Source organism: Carcharodon carcharias, chromosome 9 (genome assembly GCF_017639515.1).
Source record: "Carcharodon carcharias isolate sCarCar2 chromosome 9, sCarCar2.pri, whole genome shotgun sequence".
NCBI lineage: Eukaryota > Metazoa > Chordata > Chondrichthyes > Lamniformes > Lamnidae > Carcharodon > Carcharodon carcharias.
This window is the reverse complement of record NC_054475.1, coordinates 115,004,360-115,025,903: the sequence shown is the minus strand read 5'-3', so window position 1 is coordinate 115,025,903 and position 21,544 is coordinate 115,004,360. Positions and strand designations below refer to the sequence as shown.

The 21,544-nt window shown below is 41.2% G+C and overlaps 1 protein-coding gene and 1 non-coding gene across 7 annotated transcripts in view; both read right to left on the bottom strand.

The window, feature by feature from the left end:
• Positions 1–21,544, bottom strand: part of diaph2 (diaphanous-related formin 2) — an 865,163-nt gene that overhangs the window by 108,945 nt on the left and 734,674 nt on the right. The gene's annotated exons all lie outside the window — the stretch shown is intronic.
• LOC121282647 lies at positions 2,692–2,810 on the bottom strand. The gene has a single exon (XR_005944090.1). It is a non-coding gene; the product is annotated as a 5S ribosomal RNA (ribosomal RNA).

Sequence of the window (21,544 nt, the reverse complement as noted above, 5' to 3'; positions counted from 1 at the left end):
GGGGTGGGGGGAGGTCGAGAGAATTCAGGGGCAGGGGGGAAAGGAGGGCAAGAGAGTTCAGGGAGAGACAGAATTCGGGAGTACCTGCAGTTCAGCAGCATAGGTGGGCCCTGGAACATCGGCAAAGCCCTGGAGGATTGGTGAGGCATGAAATTTGGTGGCATCAGTGAGGCCCATGGCCTGGAGACCTGAGGAATGGGTGATGGGAGAGTTTTGGGGTTTGAAGGAGAGGGGGAGAGGTTGAAGGTTCAAGGGAGCAAGGGGGGAGCGTTTGGAGGCTGGAGGGAGAAAAGGGGGGGGAGAGAGTCAAAACTTGAGGGGAAGAGGGGGCAGTTTAGACCCTGAGGCAGGAGAGAGAGAGGGGCGAGGGTTTGAAGGCTACAGGAGAGACAGGGGAGAGTCAAGAATGGAGGCAGAGAGAGGAGACTTTGGAGACTAGAGGGAGACGGAAGAGACCCTGAGACTGGAGGGGGGGGGGGGGGAGAGTCTGGAAACTGGAGGGAGGGAGGGTGGGGATGTTTGGAGACTGGATTTTTTTGGACTAAATGATTAATGATACATGAATTTATTCAACTTAAGTCATTTATTTCCTTGTATTTCTCAGTGCAGGCTGCTGAGTGCATTGGATAGCTTCGAGCATGCTGGACAAAGCTTTGAGCGCGCTGGACATAGCTTTGAGCGCACTGGACATAGCTTTGAGCACACTATCAAATTTGATGTCAAATTCATTCCAAATTAGAACTTTTGATGTCAAATTGTAATTGAGCGCATTGAGCACACTTGAATGTAAAAATGACATTAAAATTTTCAGGTAGGGGTAGAGTGGGCTGAATACATGTGACCATGGATCCATTTAAACAACAGTCACTATGACCATCCGAGTGTTCCACAATGGAAGCTTAAACTACCACTTGTTATCTACAAATTTCCACTCATATTCTGTGACAGTAAAACAAACGCTCACATTGAATTCAACAACTTTAGGTCTTGAGCTCCCTCCTCCAATCCCACCCCCTTTCTGTTTCTTCCCCCTTCCTTTTGTTTTTTCCAATAATTTATATAGATTTTTCTTTTCCTACCTATTTCCATTATTTTTAAATCTTTTATGCCCCCCCACCCCCACTAGAGCTATACCTTGAGTGCCCTACCATCCATTCTTAATTAGCACATTCGTTTAGATAATATCACCAACTTTAACACCTCTGTGTTCTTTTGTCTGTGACATCTTTTGATTATCTGCTCCTATCACTGCTTGCTTGTCCCTACAACACCACCACCACTGCCCCCCCGCCCCCACCTTAAACCAGTTTATATTTCACCCCTCTCCTTGGATTCACCTAGTTCTGTTGAAGGGTCATGAGGACGCGAAACGTCAACTCTTTTCTTCTCCGCCGATGCTGCCAGACCTGCTGAGTTTTTCCAGGTAATTCTGCTTTTGTTTCACATTGCAATATTAATACCACTTAAACATCAAAGGTAACTTTATCAGTTTAACTCTGATCCACCAAAGCAAAGGCAAAAATCAACGCTTTCAAAAAAGCATTTTGAAGACCTTAATTCTGTTCACTGTGTTATCCCTTTTCCTTCCATATTCTTTTGTTTCCTGTTCTCTTCTTTTAAGTTGACCTTTAGTTGATCATTTCTGGTTTTTATTTCTGTAAAACACTAACTCTCAAACAAGTAGCTACCCTTTACTTTTTCTTTTCACCTGGCTCCCATCTTACAATTAAAGAGGAAGAGGAACTTCTTTGAAATGTTTCTACCATCAAAAAATTGCACAATTTTTTTTAAAGCATCCCGAAAGCCAGAAGTCTGCAAATTAAGTTGGTTGCATTTGTCAAGATCTGATGCATTTAATGCAACAAAACTAGACGGGTAAACAAATGTACTGATCAGCAGGTTAGTGAGAGAAAGCATACTGAGATGAGTAGACTTGCCCTCGATGTGCTGAGGGTTAAAGCTGCTGCATTTTATTTTCTCCCTCATGGGGAAGAGCAGAAAGCACGGGAAGAAGTCTGTTAAATAGATGTCAGCATATATTCTGCAAATGGGGAGAAGCATGCAAGATGATTTTACTCCCTGAAAGGGAGACAAGGACAATTTTTTGTCTCTGGTTAGGCATTTCAGCAAAGTTATTACTAGGACTAACATTGGAGTGTTTTCGAGATACAATAAGAACATACAAAATCTGTAAAAAAAAAAGTCCAAAAATAATCTGTTAATTTAGGCACACCGACACAGCAATTCCAATGCTAAAATTGTTGTGCAAACACGAATTCAGATCGGCTAGCTGGCTAGTAATAGCATTAAAACTTCAAGGTGCAATCTGTTATAGCTGGGTGTTTCAAAGAGTTATCCCTCACTGAATGGTAAATCTGGTTCCCACAAATGCAAGGAATTTCAGTGATTTTTTAATGCGTGTTGTCACTGTTTCTCACTGTTTGTCAGCTGCTAACTCAGTTATTTAAACTTCAACAAGTTTGAACAAATTTTCTATTAATAATTTGTGCACCGCAGTTCCAAACCTTTATGCAACAAACATAATAGAAGTATAATAATTTGAGTATTGCTGCACAAAGAGATATGCTGTCAAAGCTTTTCATGATTTTACCATTGTGAGATTTGAACTCTTGATCTTAGGGTTACAAACCCAGTACCATAACCACTTGGCTATTTAGACCAAGCTTTTAAAGCCTACTGCACCTGGTATTCCCAGGCGGTCTCCCATCCAAGTACTAAACAGGCCTGAGTCTGCTTAGCTTCCGAGATCAGACGAGATCGGGCGTTTTCAGACTAGTATGGCCATAGGCTCAAAGCTTTTCATCTTGCACTTATTAGTGAAAATGTTGAATTGTACTGCAATAGAATACATGCTTTACGTCGGTAATTAAGCACAGTTGTCCCCAATTGGGGAAGGATTAGGGAATAATTGCAACAGTATACCAACTAGTTCACTCTGGGTGTTGGGAGGAACTGGGAGAATCTGTGACTTTGCTGTCTTTGAAATAATCCTGTCTTCAGGTACAGGCTAGCTTCAGACTCATTCTTCCTCGACATACAATTACTGGAAGTAACAAACAGGACAGTTTGCAAGAATATCAATTGTAAAGGGAAGAACAGTTCATATTGCATGAAAAGAGAATGCTGATTGGTTGGCAAGTGGACTCTGATTGGTAGAGGCATTGCCATGGAGAATGCAGCATCTTTGGAGATAGAAATGGAGAATGCACCAAGGAACAGCTAACTGCCAGGCTTTTGTTCAAATTCCAACCAGACAGGTTGCCTGTGATTGATCAAGGCATTGCCATGGAGCCAGTGCTAATCAGCACTCTCTTCTCATGCAGTATAAATTGCTGGTCCCTTTACTATTGGTATTATTGTGAAGTGTCCTGATGAATGCAAGATGAAATGCTTCAACAGCATACCATTTTTCAGCAATACTCAAGTTCTATGCTACCAAACAACTATTTATAATAATTTGCTTCCCAGTCGTAGATTCTCAGTTTCAATTTACAAAACCTTTGTGTGTCCAATTTCAATCTACAAAATAGCAATTGTGCACAATACTCATCAAATACATTCCACTATTATTAACAGAAGAACTGCAAATGATGTTCAAGCAATCTGTTTTATACTGCTAAATTAACAAAGATCAAAACATTACAAAGACAAGGCAATTTTGTCTGCTCCATGCAGATAACAGACTTGAAACCATTTGCATGCAGACTTGAAACCATTTGCTTGTAAACTGAAATGTTTAATTTGAAATTTGCTCATTTAAGAGCGTAATAATGAGTACACTTAGAAATATAAAGAAAATCATCACCCTTAATTGTTAAAATCTACCCTACCTTCTTTGTTTTGCCTGGTTCTACGATGAAGTTTTTCTCCCTGACTGCATTAGTTTTGATCAGGGTTGCACATGAAATGTTCACTTTTTATCTTTCAGATGCAGAATAACTTGCTATACAATTTAGCTCTTGACTAAAACATTAACTTTGTTTCTCCACAGATGCTGCCGTACCTGCTATGTATTTCCAGCATTTTCTGATTTTATTTTAGATTATATTAGAGCAATTTAGTAGCTTGCTTTGGAAACATTCTTTGAAATATTGCTAACAAATATAATTTCAAATTTCTTTTAAGTATTACACACTGAAGATAGTTATTGCAGGTAAACAATGTCCTTGTTATGATTACCATATTGTCACACTAGAAACGTGGCAAAGCATTAAAGCCCAAGATGAAGTTTGTAGCGTAACACATAATGAGTACCTCTTAATGCCTTGAAATAAAGGTGGACTACAGTGTTCCTGTACAAAAAAACATCATCCCCTCTGATATCTGCTTATAGAACCTATTGAAAATGGCAATAGAATTACACAAGGGAAAAGAGCAAGTAATAGGCTCTAAAATAAAACCAAAATAATGCGGATGATGGAAATCTGAAAGAAAAACAGAAAAATGCTGGAAAAACTCAGCAGATCTGGCAACACCTGTGAAGAGAGAAACTGAGTTAATGGCCAGAAATTTCTCCCCGTCGGGGGTATTGTCTGGGGGTGGCGGGCGGGCGGTTGTGTGGGGCAAACCCGAGCGGCGCCCACAAATGGGGAAAAGCTGCCATTTTACGCGGGTGAGCCAATTAGGGCCCGCCCAGCGCGATGCTCGCCTGGAAGCACTGAGCGCTCCCTGTGTGGGCAGGGGGGGGATTCCCTGAGAGGTTCCCTGCGCGAAAGAGCGCAGAGATCTCCCCAAGGAACTGAGGTGCCTTGGGGAGATTTGTTTCAGTGTTAAAGTTTTAAATAAAGGTTTTTTAACACTTTTAACCATCACATGCTGCTGCTGCTCCTTATATCCCATGGGTTTAAATTTTGCAATGTGATTGAAATATAACTTGAGAATATTTGTTGAGGAAGTTCTTAACTTTCAAACCCTTACAGTTTTGGGATTCCCTCAGATGACTGCAAGGCATTAGCTGAGCAGCTCTTCGTGAATGAAAGAGCTGACAAATCCCTCAACAACTGTTAACATTTTTATAAATTGGCTCATTTACAAAAAAATCTTTCCCTTCAAAGTAATTTAAGAATGTATAAATCATCTTTACCACCAACTGCCTCATAAACCTAACCCAATAAAATGTGAAAAAAAACGAGACAACTATTTTGAACCTACAATTGATGGTACATGACCTGCAAGTTGCTATTATCAATGTTAATCGTGCAACCAATGACAATGAAGCTGTGTATTTTGTTTTGGTACTCAGGCCTACTTCACATACTGGCAACTGATGCTCTTTGACCGAGAAAGAAAAAATGCTGATTTTTAAAGGAAAAAAAATGCACAACAGTAGCAATCACCACCTGTCATGAGAAAAATGGACTAAAACTGAGCATCAACCCTGGATCAGAATAAATAATTTCTGTTTCAGATGCTGTTGGGTCCAGTGTGATTTTCCAACATTTCCATTTTTTTGTAGCATGTACAGGTTTTTCTGACCATGTTTGAAGTAACAGCAGTCATGTCTTAACATTTTTAGTAACCCCTGGTTATTCTGCTAAGCCGAACAAATCAGACTTTATAGTAACCTATAAGGGGTCGTTCAAGATTTAATTACAATCACACAAGTATCTTGACAGACAGTCCACTATGAACAATTGCAGTCAAGATTTACTTAGTTGACCACATGGACAATACCATGACCAAAATATAGGCTGAGAACCAACATTTACCAAATGTTACTTAGTATTAATTTTCTACCAAGCATATTATGGCAGAGCAGGTGGTTGAATCCTTAAACCACTGGCATTTTGATTTGAAAGCCACTGGGATAGGGGAAATGAAATCTCCATCTAAAGCTCATACATGTAGAGTCTTGCTGGTATCAAACCAGTTTCTCAACAGCCTAAGGTGCAAAACTTCCCCACTTTGGCACTAAATTACCAACAATTGGCATTTCTATAATGCCTTTTGATATCCCAAGCCACTTCACATATGGAAGAACAAACTATTTGTAACAAAATCAGGATAGCTGATTGAAAGTGTGGTCAAAAAGACAGGAATTTAAAGGTAGAGTGAGAAGTGTCAAGCCCAAGAGGTTTAAAAGGGAAGTTCCAGAGAGGTACAACTAGGCAGTTAAACGCTCGTCTACCATTAAGTGAAGAATGCCAGTGGGAAGAGGGTGTTGCAGGAGATGGGATCCAGAGTTGGAAGATTGAGGATCATGGGCTGCGATGCAGTCGAAGGTTGTATAGTTAAGGAGAGTCAAGACCATGGAGGGTTGGATAAATGAGGTAAAGAATTTTGAATTAATTGTTTCTAAAACCAGAAGTTAGTGAGGCAGAGGTTTTGGACAAGTTGTTTGTAGAGAAAGGGGCTCTAGAGATAGAGATGATAGAGGCAGGTGATGATTTGGATGTGGAACCTTAGGGAGCATGAATATGAAACTTTAGACAGAGGATGAAGAAAAAAAGGCTTGATTTTCCAATATTTAATGAAAGTTTTGGTTCAACAATGAGTTAATAGGCAATCTGACATAATGGAGCTTGTCATAAGACATTTAGGATTGATGTTGGTGAGGTAGAGCTGAATGTCTTCAGCATCCATATACCCATGTTTGCAAATGCTGTTGCCCTGTGATAACATGTAGAAGGGGAAGATGCCAAGTCTGGAATGTTGGGGTGCTTTGAAGGTATGACACCCAGGAGGAGAAACTATTGCTGGAGAAGTGCTGAATATTAACAATGAGCTTAAAGATCTTTGAGAGAAAAGGGTGGTTAGAAACTTAATTTTAGTTGGAATGGATGGAGGATGGGTTTCTTTCAAAGGTTTTCAAAAAGAAGAGGCAATGCCTTAGCAAATGGAGCCATACACGATATTAACAGGTACTGATGCAAGGAGAAGATTTAGGTATATTGAGCATTCATGTATCATACATACAATCATGATTAGTGCTCCAGTTAGATGATCTTCTAAAATTCAGAATATTGGTACAAAGAAGAGGGAACTTGACTTTGGATCTAATTAATCTGACTTGGGACTATCCCTCATGAGATATTAGCTGTGGCTCAGTTGATAATACTCACATTACCAAGCCTGAAGGTTATAGGTTCAAGTCCCACTCCAGAAATGAGCACAAAATCATGTGCTCTTTCAGGTGGAGATAGAAGTTCCCATTACACTACTGTGAAGAAGAGTAGGAAGTTCTCCTCATGTCCTGGCCAATGTTTAGTCCTCAAATACACCACTAAACAGATTATCTGGTATTTATGACATTGCTGTTTGTGGGACCTTGCTTAGTACAATACTGTTGCTGCATTTCCTACATTACAACAGAATCAATAATTCAAAAGTATTTCATTGGTTGCAAAGTACTTTGGGACATCCCAAGGCTGTGAAAGGAGTTATAGTAAATGCAAGTCTTGCTTTATTTCATCAAGAGAAACAGAAAAAGTTATCTGAAACATTTTAGAATAGGTAAATTACATGCTGAAATTGCCATAATTAAAGACTTGGGCCAGAAATTTTCGTTTGGTGGGCGGGTGGGTGCGCCCCCGACTGAGCATAGAATGAAGCACAATGACGTTGGCTGAGCATTCTGACATCAACATACAGCATCTGATGACAATTAAAAGGCCTATTAAGGCCATTAAGTTATCAATTGATTTTAATTTTTCACTGTCCGTTCAATCTAATGGTTGGAGGGCAGGCGAAAAGGACAAGCAGCCATTGCGTTTTTTGGAAACCTCAACCACGGGCGGGATGAGGTTTCCAAAAGCAAATACAAATAAAATAAAAACACGTCCCTGCTCATGTGACACAGTCACATCAGCGGACAAGTTTCATTACATTTTTCCGCTTTTTATTATTTAAAAAAATATTTCTTCATCCCCCTGAGGCAGCTCCATACCTCAGGGAGATTATTCAGCGCTCTCTCGCACACATGCATCAAGTTCACACTAAGCCTGCTCGTACTCACCCTCCGCCCGCACAGACAGCGCTCAGTGCTGCTGCTTGTGATCATGCTGGGCGGGCCTTAATTGGCCCTCCAGCATGAAATTGTGGTGCTCTGTCGATCGCAGGTGGCAGTCGGCTTCCTGACCGTCCCTGCCGATCCCGCACACCAAAGGCAAAATTCTGCCCTTGAAATTTGAAACAGATGTTCTTACTTCTTACAACATAGTCCATCACAACTTAACTTACTCCAATATTATGTTTTATATTGTTGATTCATCTGGCTATATATTTAAAAAAAAAAATTACCTTTCATTGCCAATTCAAAATGACCTTTTGCCGAAATACTTCACATAGCCCCTCAGTAGAAAGTGGATGGGAGTAGAGGCGACAGTGACTCTCTTTCAATTTTACCCTATCAAAAAGCTCTGACTTCTTTTTAGATGCACCCATATTAGCAAACTGATTTGAGAGCTGTTGTTGGGAAACTGCGGGAGGGGGTGCATTCCATGGCAAAAAATGCCAAACGCCAAATTGACACATTAATGGCTGTCCTTGGGAAGTAGATTGAGATAGCAAAACAATTGAGAAATACAAGTTAAGCTGTACTTTAAAAAATAATTATAATGTAAACAATATCTCAGCAAGTAAAAACCTATATTGAATCAGCACCTGAATAAATAACCAACAGGTTTTTTTATAATGTTAATAGACATTTGTCATTTTATACATGTAGCACCTAGCTGGTATTTTCCCCCCCAAAAGTAATCAAACCATTGCTCTTCTGTTAAACCAGTTGTAAAGTCAAGCGAGTAAATCAACTACTGCAAGGGACCCTGACTTGGAGTTTGAAATCAATTTGCTTTTCTTTGGTTGGTATATTTCCACCATTATTATTATTATTATTATTATTTTTAATCATTCATGGGACGTGGGCTTTGCTGGCTGAGCCAGCATTTATTGCCCATCCCTAGTTGCCCTTGAGAAGGTGGAGGTGAGCTGCTTTCTTGAACTGCTGCAGTCCACGTGGCTAGATACACCCACAATGCTGTTAGGAAGGGAGTTCCAGGATTTTGACCCAGTGACAGTGAAGGAATGGCGATATATTTCCAAGTCAAGAGGGGAACTTCCAGGCGGTGGTGTTCCCATGTGTCTGCTGCCCTTGTCCTTCTAGATGGTAGTGCATGTGGGTTTGGAAGGTGCTGCCTAAGGAGCCTTGGTGAATTCCTGCAGTGCATCTTGTAGATGGTACACACTGCTGTTGCTGTGCGTTGGTGGTGGAGTGAATGTTTGTGGATGTGTTGCAATCAAGTGGGCTGCTTTGTCCTGGATGGTGTCAGGCTTCTTGAGTGTTGTGGGAGCTGCACTCATCTAGGCAAGCGGGGAGTATTCCATCACGCTCCTGACTTGTTCCTTGTAGAGAGTGGACAGGCTTTGGGGAGTCAGGAGTTGAGTTACTCATTGCAGGATTCCTAGCCTCTGAGCTGGTTTTGTAGCCAAAGTTTTATATGGCTAGTCCAGTTCAGTTTCTGGTCAATGGTAACCCACAGGATGATGAATGGGGGATTCAGTGATGATAATGCCATTGAATGTCAAGGAGCGATGGTTGGATTCTCTCTTGTTGTAGATGGTCACTGCCTGGCACTTGTGTGGTGTGAGTGTTACTTACCACTTGTCAGCCCAAACATGGATAATGTCCAGATCTTGCTGCATTTGGACATGGACTACTTCAGTATCTGAGTAGTCATGAATGATGCTGAACATTGTACAATCATCAGCGAACATCTCCATTTCTGACCTTATGATGGAAGGAAAGTCATTGATGAAGCAGCTGAAGACAGTTGGGCCGAGAACACTACCCTGAGGAACTCCTGCAGTGATGTCCTGGAGCTGAGATGACTGACCTCCAACAACGACAACCATCTTCCTTTGTGGTAGGTATGACTTCAACCAGTGGAGAGTTTCCCCCCCCGATTCCCATTGGCTAGAGTTTTGATAGGGCTTCTTGACGCTACACTCGGTCAAATGCGACCTTGATGTCAAGGGTAGTCACTCTAACCCCACCTTGGGATTTTAGCACTTTTGTCCATGTTTGAACCAAGAATGTAATGAGGTCAGAGCTGAGTGGCCCTGGTGGAACCCAAACTGAGCATCAGTGAGCAGGTTATTGCTAAGCAAGTGCCATACTGTTGATTACCCCTTCCATTACTTTACTGATGATTGAGAGCAGACTGACGGGGTGGTAATTGGCCAGGTTGGATTTGTTCTGCTTTTTATGTACAGGGCACAGGTGGGCAATTTTCCACATAGCCAGGTTGATGCCAGTATTGTAGCTATTCTGGGACAGCTTGGCTAGGGGTGTGGCAAGTTCTTGGGTACAAGTCTTCAGTACTATTGCCGGAATATTGTCAGGCCCCATAGCCTTTGCACTATCCAGTGCCTTCAGTCATTTCTTAATATCGCATGGAGTGAATTGAATTGGCTGAAGTCTGGCATTTCTGATGCTGGGGTCCACCGAAGGAGGGCGAAATGGATCATCCACTAGGCACTTCTGGCTGAAGACTGTAGCAAATTCTTCAGCCTTATCTTTTGCACTGATGTGCTGGGCTCCCCCATCATTGAGGATGGGGTTGTTTGTGGAGCCTCCTCCTCCAGTGAGTTGTTTAATTGTCTGCCACCATTCAAGAATGGATGTGGCAGGACTACAGGTCTGATCTGCTGGTTGTAGGATCGTTTAGCTCTCTCTATCACTTGCCGCATATGTTGTTTGGTACGCAAGTTGTTCAATGTTGTAGTTTCACCAGGTTGATACCTTATTTTTTAGGTATGCCTGCTCCTGCTTTTTGTGTACAGGGCATAGGTGGGCAATTTTCCACATAGCCAAGTAGATGCCAGTGTTGTAGCTGCTCCTGGCATGCCTTCCTGCACTCTTCACTGAACTAGGGTTGATCCCCTGGCTTGGTGGTAATGGTAGAGTAGGGGATATGCCGGTCCATGAGTTTACAGATTGTGTTCGAGTGCAATTCTGCTGCTGCTAATGGCCCACGTAGCCTCGTGGATGTCAAGTCTTGAGTTGCTAGATCTGTTCAAAATCTATCCCATTTAGCATGGTGGTAGTGCCACACAACATGATGGAGGGTATCCTCAATGTGATGGCGGGGCTTAGACTCCACAATGACTGTGTGATGGTCACTCTTACTGATACTGTCATGGACAGATGCATCTGCGGTAGGCAGGTTGTGATGATGAGGTCAAGTATATTTTTCACTCTTGTTCCCCTCACCACCTGCCGCTTTCCGAATCTAGCAGCTATGTCCTTTAGGATTAGGCTAGCTTGGTCAGTGGTGATGCTACCATTGAAGTTCCCCACCCAAAGTACATTCTGTGCCCTTGTCACCCTCAGTGCTTCCTCCAGTGGTGTTCAACATGGAGGAATCCTGATTTATCAGCTGAGAGAGGGTGGTACGTGGTAATCAGCAGCCATACTTGACCTGATGCCATGAGACATCATTGGGTCCGGAGTCTATGTTGAGGACTCCCAGAGCACATCCCTTCCGACTGTATGCCACTGTGCCACCTCCTCTGCTGGGTCTGTCCTGCTGGTGGGACAGGACATACCCAGGGATGGTGATGGTGGTGTCTGGGACATCATCTGTAAGATGTGATTCCGTGAGGATGACCATATTAGACTGCTGCTTGACTACTTTGTGAGACAGCTCTCCCAATTTTAGCACCAGCCCCCAGATGTTAGTAAGAAGGACTTTGCAGGGTCGACAGGGCTGAGTTTGCCGCTGTCATTTCCGGTGCCTAGGTCGATGCTGAGTGGTCCGTCAAGTTTCATTCCTTTTTCAAGACTATGTTGCAGTGTGATACAACTGGGTGGCTTGCTAGGCCATTTCAAAGGGCATTTAAGAGCCAACCTCATTGCTGTGTGTCTGAAGTCACACGTAGGCCAGACCAGGTAAGGACAATAGATTTCCTTCCATAAAGGACATTAGTGAACCAGATGGATTTTTACAACAATCGACAATCATTAGACTTTTAATTCCAGATTATTATTGAATTCAAATTCCACCATCTGCCCTGGCGGGATTGGAACCCGGGTGCCAGAGCATTACCCTGGGTCTCTGGATTACTAGTCCAGTGACAATACCATTACGCTATTGCCTCCCTCAAATTAGCAAGATATAATGAGGATGCAAAAGCAATTGAAGTTTACATATTATCTAACTGTTTTTTTAAAAATATGCTGTCCAATTCAATATAGTATATAATGTTCTGCACACTGAATAATCGATTGTCAACTCTGATATTCGTCTTCATGCCATGAAATAAACAACATGGCATATTGAAGAATTATCTTTAATCAGGCCAATCTCTGTAGTCTCCTGTAGCCCACAACTCTCCGAAATATCTGTGCTCATCTAATTCTGATCCCTTGAGCACCGCCCCCCCCTCCCCCCCGCCACCTCCCCCACCCCCTCAATCCCGCTCCCAGCCCACCCCATCAATGGCTGTGTCTTCTGCTGCCTAGGCCACAAGCTCTGAATCCCTCCCTAAAGCTCTTTGCCTCTCTACCTTTCTTTCCTCCTTTAATATGTTCTTTAATCCCTGTCTCTTTGACCAAGCTTTTGGACAATAGTGCTAATATTGGCTTATGTAGCTCAGTGGCAAACTTAACTTTATTAACACTGCTTCAAAGCACCTTGGGATGTTTTATTCTGTTAAAGGTGCTATATGAACAGAAGTTGTTATTGCTGTTGTTGTTACACTTCTGCTGTAAACTGTGACCTTTTTCCAGCCTCCACATTCAAAATGTGCACTTAAGCAACACAAATAAATTTACTGAATATTAGAGTTCAATAACTCCATCTTCTTGTCCTAGTTTAAATTCAACTATGAAACATATGGCTCTGAATCAGACTGAAAGAGTCAAGATTCAAACACCACTGGTCCTGCTTTCCTGGATGTGCCAATGCACATGTTGGACAGATATTGTCACACTATCCAGTACATTGTTGTACAGAGCTGAGGTGGTTTTGATATGTATTGTGATTACTGATAATTACCTTCTGACACAAAATAATAAGTTGATTATGAAGCAAACCTATTATCATATTTCCCTCCACTCTACGCTCCCGCACCCTGCCAATGCCCCCCACCGCCGGCCAATCCCCCTGACCCCGTGCAAGAAAATAAGCAGGCATATTTGTAAAGTTAAAGAAAAGAGAATGCACTTCCATGGAATTGTATCAGTAAAACATTGTTTAAAGCACAGTAATACATTAGATCACCAACATTCTAGTTCAATCTGCAAGATGGTCTGGTTCTGAAAGGAAGAGACTGGACTACATTTTCTGACAGGCTATCAACACCATCATGCTAGTAGAAAGTACAAACTAGTGAGGCTCTGTTTCCTATTTATCTCAAATAGAATTGGAACTCACTTTAAATGTCATTGATCGTTATTTGTAGCTTGCGTTGTGCTATAGAGGTTCCAGAAGTTTTATGCATTAATAATATTTGGAGCAAAACTTTAATATGAAATATGAGCAATGATCATAAAAATACATCCTTGAAGAGTATCTTGACATATTCTGCTTTAGAAATCCAAATGCAATTCAGACTCACATGCACAAGGACATCTTTGTGCATTGGAAAAGCAGTACTCAAACAGCTCTCAAAAGACCTTTCAGTGCACTTTAACAGCTAAATTCTTGCTACTAACATTTACTACTGTTAAAATACAAATGAACGGTGTTATAGAAAAGGAAGCACACAATTAAATATGAGCTCAACCAGATAAATCTGGAATTTAGAAGGAAATACATTTTTTTGCATCACCATAGCTACAGCTAAGTGTTTGGATTAATTGAACTTCAAGTAGTAGTGCCTCAAATAAATTTGATGGCTGTGGCATTGAAATAAAAATGGTACTGTTTAACCATTGGCTCAGAGCAGAATTTATTCCAAAAAGTTACAAAATAACTTCAACTTGATTAAGATACAGATAGGTGTTGCTAAAATTTTGAATTGTGTTTTGCATGGGTGAATCATCACATTAAATTGGGTTTTCATTAGAATACTACAAATGCAATAGGTGCTATCAGCACAATATCAGGATCACCTGTAAACTTACTCAGGATCACTTACAATAGGATACTTCACCCTTTACCACTAGAAAAAGTGAGATTAGACCAGTGTCTCTCTTTGTTCCTCCTATTGTTCTATTTTCAAATATACTGTCAAGTCATTGATGATGCGTTCTTATTTGAACAGCTCTGTTTTATTACCTTAAAATAATTGTTTGAACAGAGGTTTAATATCTCACAAAAATGTTTACAAATTACATATGATCTCAACCATGCCAAATTGTAAACTCCAATACTGAGAAAGATCAGTATTCCAGCATGGAATGAAGAGATGAAGTTAATTTAAGGAGGGGGAAAGCAAAAAGATTAGTCCTTATGCCTTGAAGTCTGCCTTGTCTGTACTCATGGATTTATCATCAATCTGAATTAAAACACCTTCCAGAACCTTTCTGTGACAGTGAGTTTTTCTTACATTGTAAACCCACGTAGCACTGCATGTCCTTGTTCTTATTTGAAACTGGGCTCATTGCACTGTCATTTTGGAAACAACATTTCAGAACAAAAACTTAGATTTGATAGCACCTTCAATGTAGAAAATAAAGGAGCAAGGCGCTTCACAGAGGCATATAAGCAGAAAAAAATGCTAAGTCAAGAAAGACAGGTGGATGGTCAAACTTTTGATTGAAGACATGGGTTTTAAGAAAGGTCCAATGGAGGAAAGAGAGATGGAAGGGTTTAGGGACAGTATTAAGCATATGACCTGTGCAACTGAAGGAAAGATCTGTTAACAATATCAATTAACCTGAGGACCAAGAGGGTTATCTCCCCTAATCCAACACTCAGTCCCATTTGCCCTTCACCCTTGTTATTGATGGCCTATGTTGGTCCTCAATGCCTCAAATTTTAACTTTTCATCCTTGCGTTTAATTGCCATATTCCTTCCTATCTCTGTAACCTTGTCCAGCCCTACAACCCTATGAGAACTCTACATTCTTTCAAACCTGACATCCTTAATTCCTTTTGCAGCCTCACCTTCAATAACTTAAAAGCTACTACATTTCTAACTTTTCCTAGTTCAGATGAAAGCTCGTGACCTGAAAAATTAACTGTTTCTCTCTCCGTAAATGCTGCCAGATCTGCTGAGTATTTTTGCATTTTCTATATAAATACATGTTGATACTGTCATTGTTGTCCAGGGGTGTCAAATTATTGAGATTTGCTCTCTTAGGGAAGAGCTGCTGAGAGACAAGTACTTTGTGGTGCAAGGCATTTCTGCTAGTGTAAATACAGCAAGAACACTTGCCAAATAAACACATTTAATGAAATGTCCCTCATCTTTGTGTTTTATTCTGTGTATATCTTTTGAATATTGCTGAAAGAGAGAGAAATATTGCCAAAGCTTTGCGACTTGCACTCATCAGGCCAAATGCAAGAATGCCAAATTTCAAAAGATCTTAATTTATATTTCAGGAGAACACGGTGCTGATCGACAAATCAACTCCGATTGGCAAGGTGTTGCCATGGAGAAATCAACGGGGAACTGTAGGCTCCCCAAGTTCCCAGGTAATTCAAAATAGGTGCAAGGCTTGATGATATTCCTTTTGTTTGCAGAGAACGGGTCCCTGTGTATGAATGTATGTTCCTTCTAGCAAGCATAAATAAGCCATGCTACAAGCTCGCCTGATTAGCTAAAATTGGTCGTCAGTGCAGCCATTTGCAAGTGCCGTCCAATTATGGAATCAGTTTTACAGTAAGAGTTTTGTTTTGCGTTTTGCAAACGTGGTCTGGTTGAGTACAATCTGTGCTCTGCCTATTATGAACAACTGAAGGAACATGCTGTTTGATTCGATCAGCCAATCATTGGGATATATGGCCTGCATACCTAGCATCACACTGGCACTGAAATTCACACATGATTTTTTCAATAGTGTGGTAGGCAAACTGTAATTTTGGACTGATGGCAGCATCTAGTTAGTGGAAAATTCCACTTATGTAGCCACTAGTAGCAGCATGTAAGGGCTTGCTTAGCCTGTTGTCCAAATTTTTCAGATACTCTGCCTTTTCAGGGTAACTTGAGATAGACTGGGTACTTTTGTGGCCCATGGTGTCTCAAAAACTATCTGAACAACAGGTTAATCAAGCCATTTCACACATCTGCATTACTTTGCTTTTGCATTTGTTCTCAATGAGTTAATTCAATAAATAGAGAGCTGAACCATCTCCCATTATGACCGACTGTGAATGCAGTTTTATTCCCACCCATTACAACACAGTTTCACAGAATGGAGGAAACCCAATTTAAATCTGACTATAAAACAGCACTGGGAATTTCTGATGGAAAATGCAGAATAATTGGGACATAAGGAGAGAGATTAGTACTATTTTGGGGTCATAAACAAGGTATATCTCAAAATCTGTTAGTGAAAGTAAGGTGAGGCATGCAATTTATATCTGAAGGATCCCAGAAGAAAAGAGCACCCTTAAAGTATTCATCACAGACAGTTTCTGAGGTTTACATATTCTTCCACACAAAGGTATCCATGGTGGGCTGTGGGAGTCAGTGAATTCAATTAGGTTCTGTTTTGGTTTTATTTATTATTTTTAATTGCTGCATATTGAACAGTCATAACATTGCACAGTTACTTCTCTGAAAGAAAGTTTTGTAGAACCATTGATAGTTACTTGATGTTTCAAATTGCAACTGATACAGTATGGGAGTAGTTCATATTCGTACAATACCTATCCTTAAAACTTTAGATTCTTTCCTGTTCTTTGATTTTTAAAATTATGCTGTAATTCATCTAATTGAAATTTTTGTATTCTAAAAAAACATGAATCCAAGATTGAAATATTTTATATAGTGCTTGATTTTTCTTACACACTCACTAAGCATTAGCATGTCACATAATCCAAACTCTGGGACATGGCTGATAAATGTTGGAAACACTACGGGAAAAATTTTGCTGTCTGCGAGCAGGCGGCGGGGCCTGCTCGCAGATGTGTAAAATGATGCGGGATGATGTCGGATGAACCCCTGACGTCACCCTGCCCTATTTAAATTTTCAGGAAGGCGGGGGTGCAGCAAAATCAGCTGTGGGCCTGCCGATGTGTCAATGGCCGCTTGAGGCCATTGACAGGATCATTTAACCAATTAAAGGACCTGTCCATCCAACCTTAAGATTGGCGGGCAGGCCAGGAGCCCCGGCGGCAAATAGAGAAAACATCCAGTACCGGGATGAGGTTTCATGTAGGGTTTTAAAAATTGTAATAAAGTTGTTCTGTAAATTATGAATATGTCCCAACTCATGTGACATTGTCACATGAGGGACATGTGAGAGATTTTTCTTTTCACTTTTTAATAGTTTTAAAAGTTGAAACGATCTCCGAGGCTGCACTTAGTCTCAGGGAGATGTGCGCTCTTTCGTGCGCATGCGCGAAAGAGCACACTCTCGATTTTAGGGAATCCCCCGGGCCTGCATAGGGAGCGCATAGCGCTTCCCGGTGGACATCACGCTGGGTGGGTCTTAATTGGCCCGCCCAAGTAAAATGGCGGTGTGGCCCACTTCGCTGGCAGCGATCGGCTCTGCGCCCGCTGGTGATTGGGTCAGGCCCGCCCATCCGACAGGTGTTATGATACAAGTGTTACGACTGGTCCCTGGGTGAGGGCCCCCAATTTGCTATGATCTTGGACAAGATACCCTGAATTGTTAACTCTGCGAACAGGACCCCAATTTTGTTATGTTCCTGGGTGAGGAGGGTTAAGCTGGCTCCCCTTCTTTCCTTCTTTATTCAACCTCCTCGGTTGGTCTCAACCAGGTTAATTTAAAATGGATCCCTTCCCTTGTGCGAAACCTTTTCCTAGTGCAAATGTATTTATCTTTTAGAAGGAGTCAATTTAACCAGGCTTTCTTAAGTCAAAGAAAGAGTAAGTTTATTAGCTACTAAAAACCCAAGAAAAAATAGAGCTGACTTTGGCAGTTGAGTAGTTGGTTTGGAGACACTTGATTCTGCAGGTTATCTGAAGGAGCTGTTCTAGTTCCTTTTTGACTGTGGCTTACATAAGAACATAAGAAATAGGAGCAGGAGTAGGCCATTCAACCCTTCAAGCCTATCCCGCCATTCAATAAGATCATGGCCGATCTGCCCCATGCCTCAAATCTTCTTTTGTGCCAGTTTCTCATAGCCCTCAAAATATTTCAAAAATCTATTTACCTCCTCTTTAAATACTTTCAGTAATCTAGCCTCCACAACTCTTTGGGGTAGAGAATTCCAGACATTCACTACCCTCTGAGAGAAGGAATTCCTTTGCATCTCAGTTTTAAATGAGTGTCCCTTTATTCTGTAACTACGTCCCCTAGTTCAAGATTCCCCCACTAGCGGAAATATCTTCTTATCATCTACCCTGACAAGCCCCCTCAAAATCAAGATCACCCCTCATTCTTCTAAACTCTAATGAATAAAGCCATTCTCGATAAGTCAATCCCTTCATCCCAGGAATCAGTCTAGTGAATCTCTTCTGAACCACCTCCAATGCCAGTATATCCTTTCTTAAATATGGGGACCAAAACTATACACAATACTCCAGGTGTGGCCTCACCAACACCCTGTACTGTTGTAACAAAGTTCCCTCTTTTCAAACTCCAAACCCCTAGCAATATAGGCCAAAATTCCATTTGCCTTTTTAATTACTTGCTGCACCTGCATTCCAAATTTTTGTGTTTCATGCACAAGAACCACCAGATCCCTCTGTACTGCAATTCTTTGGAGGCTCTCTCCATTTAAATAATAGTCTGCCTTTTGATTCTTCCTGACAAAGTGCATGACCTCACACTTCCCTACATTAAGCTCCATCTGCCAAGTTTTTGCCTACTCACTTAACCTATCAAATCCCCTTGCAAATTCCTTATGCCCTCATCACAACATGTCCTCCCACCTATTTTTGTATTGTCAGAAAATCTGGATACATTACACACTGTTCCCTCCTCCAGGTCATTAATATAGATAGTAAATAATTGAGGCCTTAGGGCTGATCCTCATGGCACTTCACTAGTTATATCTTTCCAAACTGAAAAATACCCGTTAATCCCAACTGTCTTCTCTGTGTTAACCAATCCTCAATCCATCCTAATACATAGCCCCTAATACTGTGAGCTCCTATCTTGTGCAATAACCTTTTATGTGGCACCTTAACGAATGCCTTCTGGAAATCCAAATACACTACATCTACTGGTTCTCCTTTATCAACTCTGCTTGTTATATCCTCAATAAACTCCAGCAAATTTGTCAAACGTGATCTCCCTTTCACAAAACCATGTTGACTCTGTTCGATTGCGTTAAGCTTTTCTAAACGTCCTGCTATTTCTTGCTTAACAATGGACTGTAGCATTTTCCCAGATGTTAGGCTGCCTGGCCTATAGTTTCCTGCTTTTTGTCTCCCTCCATTCTTGAACAGGGGTGTCACATTAGCAGTTTTCCAATCGGCTGGGACTTCCCAGAATCCAGTGAGTTCTGGAATATTTCGACCAATGCCTCCACTATCTCTGCAGCCACTTCCTTTTAAAACCCTTGGATGCAGGCCATCAGGTCCTGGCGACTTGTCTGCCTTTAGACCCATTAGTTTGTCAAATACTTTGTCCCTCGAGATAGAGACTATTACAAGATCTTTCCTCCAATTAACTTCGTGCTTATCTGATATTTTGGGATGTTTATAGTGTCCTCCATCATGAAGATCGATGCAAAATATTGGTTGAAATTATCTACCATTTCCCTGTTCCCCGTTATCAATTCTCCAGTCCCATCCTCCAAAGGTTCCACGCTCACTTTAGCCACTCTCTTTTTATATACCCATAGAAGCTTTTGCAGTTTGTTTTTATATTTCTTGCCAATTTACTTTCATAATCAATTTTCTTACTCTTTATTAGCTTATTAGTCATCTGCTGCTGGTTCCTAAAAAGATTTCCAATCCTCTGGCCTACCAATAGTTTTTGCTGCTTTGTATGCTTTACTTTTTGATTGGATACTCTCCTTGACCACTACTGTTAACCATGGGTGGTTCATCTTTCTCATCGACTCCTTCTTTTTGACTGGGATAAATTTTTGCTGAGCGTTATGAAATATCGGCTTGAATGTCTGCCACAACTCCTTTCCCTTAATCTATTTTCCCAGCCTGCTTTAGACAACTCTTTCTTCATACCTCTGTAATTGCCCTTATTTAAGATGAGGGCACTGGTTTGAGACCCGAGCTGCTTGCCCTCAAACTGAATTTGAAATTCTACCATGTTGTGATCGCCACCCCCTAGAGGATCTTTAACTACTATATCTCTTATTAATCCCACCTCATTACACATCACTAGATCTAAAATAGTATGTTCCCAGGTGGGCTCTTCAATGTATTGCTGTAAGTAACAATCCCTGATGCGCTCTACAAATTTGTCTTCTATGTTATCCCTGCCAATCTGATTTGTCCAGTCAATATGCAGATTAAAATCACCCATGAGAATTGTAACATGTTTCTTACATGCCTCCTTTATTTCCTGATTTATGCTTTGTCCTACAGTGAGGCAACTCTTCAAGGGCCTATAGGCGACTCCCACCTGTGACTTCTTCCCCTTGCTATCCCTTATTTCCACCCAAACTGATTCCACATCATGATCTATTGCATCTATATCACTACTCACCATTACTCTGATACCTTCCTTTATTAACAATGGTACGCCACCTCATTTTCCTTTTTGCCTATCTTTCCGGAACGTCGAATACCCTTGAATATTGAGTTCCCAGTCTTGGTCACCCTGCAACCACATCCCTGTGTTAACTATCAAGTCATATTCATTTATTTCTATTTGTGCCATCAACTTATCTATCTTGTTACAAATGCCGCGTGCATTCAGATAAAGGGCCTTAAGCTTTGACTTTTTATCATTATTACTCATTCTGGTTCTAATTTCTGCTGCACCCTTTTGCTTATATTTTCTGCCCCTTCCTGTCACACTCTGATTATTGTTCGCCTCTTCACTAGCCTGCACCTCTGCACTCCCGTTTCTTTCTGATTTTTTAAACTTCCCGTCAGTTGAACCCCCCCCCCCCAACTAATTAGATTAAAGTCCTCTCTACAGCCCTAGTTATATGATTCCCCAGGTTCAAATGAAGCCCATCCCATCCCAGTTATTTGTTGCCTTCCTCTGTGAAGACAGAACTAAAGTAGTTGTTTAATTGCTCTGCCACTTCCTTGTTCCCTGTTATAATTTCTCTCTCTGGAGTTTTCTGACGACATAACTAGCAGAATAGATAAGGGAGAAGAATAGATGTGGTGTATTTGGATTTTCAGAAAGCTTCTAATGAAGTCTCACATAAAAATTGTAAAATTAAAGCACGTGGGATTGGGGGTAATATATTGGCATGGATTGAGAATTAGTTAGCAGACAAGAAACACAGTGTAGGAATAAACGGGTCTTTTTTGGAGTGGCAGGCAGTGACTAGTGGGGTTCCACAGCTATTCACAG